We start from the raw sequence: 4,772 nt of genomic DNA, 5'->3' as shown, positions 1-4,772 counted from the left end.
AATTGATACTATTGAATTGGGAGGCAAATCGCCGTTTTATGGTTCACTTCTCTCACAATGTGTGTTTCAATTGAGACAGCTCTGGAAGGTAACTGTGTCCTATAGTGGTCAAGAAAAGCTTCTTGAGGAATATTGGAGTTTAGCAGGGATGGTAAAAACATCCTAGAGAAAATGATGAGCCAGTGGCACCGTGGAGTCCTCACTCCAACTCTTGCATATAGCGTTTTTTGTTTGTTTTTTTGAGATGGAGTCTTGCTCTGTCTCTTGGGCTGGAGTGCAGTGACACAATCTCGACTATCCTGGTTCAAATGATTCTCCTATTCTCCTGCCTCAGCCTCCCGAGTAGCTGGGACTACAGGCACTTGCCACCATGCCCAGCTAATTTTTGTATTTTTTTGTAGAGACAGGGTTTCACCAAGTTAGCCAGGCTGGTCTCGAACTCCTGACTTCAAGTGATTTGCCCGCCTCGGCCTCCCAAAGTGCTGGGATTACAGGCATGAGCCATCACACCTGGCTGCCTTTTTATTTTTTATTTTTTTTAACTTTTTTTTCACATGGAAAAGTGGATTTTCTTTTTTTTTTTTTTTTTTTTTTTTTTGAGATGGAGTCTCGCTGTGTCGCCCAGGCTGGAGTGCAGTGGCCGGATCTCAGCTCACTGCAAGCTCCGCCTCCCGGGTTTTTACGCCATTCTCCTGCCTCAGCCTCCCGAGTAGCCGGGACTACAGGCGCCCGCCACCTCGCCCGGCTAGTTTTTCGTATTTTTTTTAGTAGAGACGGGGTTTCACCGTGTTAGCCAGGATGGTCTCGAACTCCTGACCTCATGATCCGCCCGTCTCGGCCTCCCAAAGTGCTGGGATTACAGGCTTGAGCCACCGCGCCCGGCCGGAAAAGTGGATTTTCATTTTTCCAAAAGTGGATTTTCATTTTTCCAAAAATTGCACCAAGATAAAAGCAAAGCTCTGGTTGATGCGGGTGTGTTGCGTAGGCGTTAGCAGTACTGCCCTCACTGTGCGCTCACTGGACATAGTGCAACCCATCAAAAGGATGGTTGCATGTAGTCTAGTTTAGGTAAATCAAATTTGGTAGGACACGTACCAGATTATCAAGTTTTCAAAGCACTGCAGTTATTAATTTTAACTTGTAATTTTAGACATATGGGGTAGGCTATCTTGTAATGTGTGCAGTGTTTTCTGAAATGTATCGCATAAATTGAAGAAAAAAACTGAATAAGGGCAAAGAGATTGAGCTGTGTATTCATCTCAGATAAATACATGAAACCTTGAAGTTATGGCCAGCACTGTTAGATTTATGGCAGTGGGTATACATCCCTCACTCTTTGAGAGAGTGGCTCCCACTCAAAGCTCCTTCTTTATATTTATCATCTTTATATTCATATGGCATCTCTATTTTCAATGTCTTAGAAATTTCTCCCTCTCCTGTAACCCTTTAGGCTGAAATTTCATGTTTCCTATCAATTCAGAAACAAATTCTTTTCTGGGATGTGGAACCTATCTCTTCAGCCATTTCTGAGTTACCCAAGCATGAGAAAAATGTTGTTTAGGAAATTCGTCAAGATCCACTTTTTGTATGTTTGAATTTAAACATCTAGAGCTGTTGTACCCATTCTGTAAGGAGAAAAAATATTCTTTGCTTTGAAATATAATTAGTTGAGCTTTACTTCCACATTCTGTATATATGGAATGTGGTTATAGAGAGATGTGTTGAAATTTTGCAAAATCCTTTGGGTTTCCAGACCCTCCATACATGTTGTACTTAGAAAAATGCTTTTTTAAAATTTCTTTTTTAGTCTTAGACTGGCATTTCTCTATAAAAAAATTGAGTGTAACAGCTCCTGTCTGGCTGTATTGTCAAACAACAGAAGTTTTATTCTATAAAAATTAGAAAAATTAAGACTAAAAAATTTATATATATATAAATTTAAATATATATAAACTCTTGGACTTTGGTTCTTGTTTTATTGTAGATAGGAATATTTGTGCTGCTGGTAGCTACTTTCAATAAAATATTATTGGGTAGTAGATAGTGTCTTAGGCAGTTTCCTGTGGCTTATAACAGAATACCTGAACCTAGGGTAATTTACAAAGGAATGAAATTTATTTATTGTAGTTCTAGAGGCTGGGAAGTTCAAAGTTGAGGGGCCACATTTGGTAAGCGCCTTCTTGCTGGTGGGAACTCTGCGGGCTGAAGACAGCACAAAGCATCACATGGCAAAGGGGCTGAGTATGCTAGCTCAGGATTCTCTTCCTCTTGTCATAAAGCCAATAGTTCCATTCCCATGATAACCCATAAATCCATGAACGATTTAATCTATTTATGAGGGAAGAGCCTTCACGAACTACCTACCTCTCAATCCTGCCACACTGGGGATTGTTTCAACATGAATTTCAAGTGAGTACAAACATTCGACCATAGCATTCTGTCCCTGGCCCTGCCAAACTTATGTTCTTCTCACATACAAATACATTTATTTCATTCTGATAGCCCCAAAGTCTTAACTTGTTTCAGCACCAACTAAGAAGTCCAAAGTCCAGAATTTCATCTTCCTGTGAAATCAAAGTAAATTATCCACTTTCAAGATACAATAGTGGTATAGCATAAAACAGACATTCCCATTCCAAAAGGAAGGAATAAACAAAAAGAAAAAAGCAGCATGCCCCAAGAAAGTCCAAAACCTAGCCAGGCAGACATTACATCTTAAAGCTGGAGAATAATCTTTTTTGACTCCATGTGCTGCCTCTTGGACACACTAGAGCAAGAGTTGGGCCCACAAGGCCTTAGACAGCCCCACCTCTAGGTCTTTGCTGGGTGCACGCCATACAGCTGCCCATGCAGGTTGGAGCCCGGTGCCTGAGACTTTCCCAAGCAGATGTTGCATGCTGTTGGTGACTCCACAGTTCTGGGATCCTGGTAGTGGCCCTGTTCCCACAGCTCCACTAGGCATTGCTCTGTTGGAAACTTTCTGCAGCAGTTCTGACCCTACAATTCTGCTTAACACTGCCCTAGCTGAAGCTCTCTGTAGTGCTCTGCCCTTGTTACAAGTCTTTGCCTGGACCCAGGCTTTCAGCAAAAATCCTTTGACATTTAGATGGAGGCCCCCAAACCTCCACAGCTCTTGCTTTCTGCAAATCTGAAGAATTATAATGGCACCATATGGATGCCCTTAAGGCTTATGGTTCTTATCTTCTTGAGTGGCAGGTCAATTCACACCTAAAGCTTCTTGAGCCACAGCTGGCATGTCCAAGAAGGACTGTACTAGAATTTGGGAAGCAAAGACCTGAGAGAGCGCGCTGGGCAGCAAGTCCATGAAAGGTGCCTCAGGTCTGTCTCCTGAAGCCATTTTGTCCTCCTGCCTCTGGGTCTATGATGAGAGGAACAACTCAAAGTTCTCTGAAATGCCATCGAGGTCTTTCCTTCTCATGATGATACTTTTTTCCTTTACTAATCTCCATAGCAAAAGGTTGCTGGGCTACACCCTTGGTTTCCTCTCCCAAACACACCTTTTCACTCTTTACATGGCCAGGCTGAGAGTTTTCCAAATTTTTCCACTTTGCTTCTCTTATAAATTCCGCCTTTAAGGTTTTTTTCTTCCCCCTCTCACAGCTTGATGTAAGTGGTTAAAAGTAGCCATGCAGCAGCCTGAATGCTTTACTGCTTAGTATTTCTTTGGCCAGAAACCCCAGTTTCTCTCTCTCAAGTTCAGCCTTCCAGAAAGCCCTCAGGTGTAGAACAGTTCAGCTAAGTTCTTTGCCAATTTATAACAAGGATGGTCTTTACTCCACTTTCTAGTACCTTGTTCCTCAGTTCCATCTGAGATCTTGTTGGAGTGGCCTTTACTGTCCATAGTTCCATCAGCATTCTGATCATGACCATTTAACCAATTTCTAAGGAGTTCCAAACTTTCCCTGTTCTTCTTGTCTTCTAAGCCCTCACTAGAACCTAGGCTTTTTCTAGACTGCTGCTTCATTCTTGTAGCCTCTACTCATTATCCAGCTTCGAAGCTGCTTCTACATTTTCAGGTATTTGTTTTCGTTAATACCCCACTCTCAGTACTGATTTCTGGTCTTGTCAATTTTCTGTTGCTTAGAACAGACTACCTGAAACTAGGGTGATTTATAAAGAAATGAATTTATTTCTTACAGTTCTGGAGACTGAAAAGTCCAAGGTCAAGGGGCCACTTTGCTAGTGGGGACTCTGTGCAGAGTCCCAAAACAGTGCAGGACATGACATGGCAAGGGGGCTGAGCCTGCTAGCTCAGGTCTCTCTTTCTCTTCTTATACAGTCACTAGTCCCACTCCCATGATAACCCATTAACTCATTAATCTACGATTTCAGTGCCCTGAAATACTGGGAACTTAGAGAATTATAAAGAAGTAAAGTAGGAATAGGTAGATGGGGTGGAGAGGAGGAGAAAGAGAGCAGAGATTCCTTCCTTCTGACCTGGCAGACATTCCCAAGACATATGGACTTGTTCCAGTTATATATTACTGTATAAGAAATCACCTCAAAACTTAATGGCTTAAAACAACAATTTTTAATTATTATCTTCACAGTTCTGGGGGTTGGTTAGCCAGTTTTGCTCAGGGTCTCTAATGCACTTGCAGCATCTAGAGCTAGCATCATTTTTCACTCATGTCTGGCACCTAGTCTGGGAAGATTCAAAGATCCAAGGGCTAGAACAGGTGTAGCTCTTTGGTCATCTCTTTTTTTCTTTACATGGTCTTTCTGCATGGTTTCTCCAGCTTTGGGGAAGC

The 4,772-nt window shown here is 42.1% G+C and overlaps 1 non-coding gene across 1 annotated transcript; it reads right to left on the bottom strand.

Annotated features, from left to right (window-relative positions):
* Positions 1 to 924: 924 nt before the first annotated feature.
* Positions 925 to 1,049, bottom strand: LOC116275154. Its single transcript, XR_004184111.1, has one exon. It is a non-coding gene; the product is annotated as a U4atac minor spliceosomal RNA (small nuclear RNA).
* Positions 1,050 to 4,772: the final 3,723 nt, after the last annotated feature.

This window comes from Papio anubis, chromosome 5 (genome assembly GCF_008728515.1).
Source record: "Papio anubis isolate 15944 chromosome 5, Panubis1.0, whole genome shotgun sequence".
In the NCBI taxonomy this organism is placed as follows: Eukaryota; Metazoa; Chordata; class Mammalia; order Primates; family Cercopithecidae; genus Papio; species Papio anubis.
This window is presented reverse-complemented; position numbering and strand designations above follow the sequence as displayed.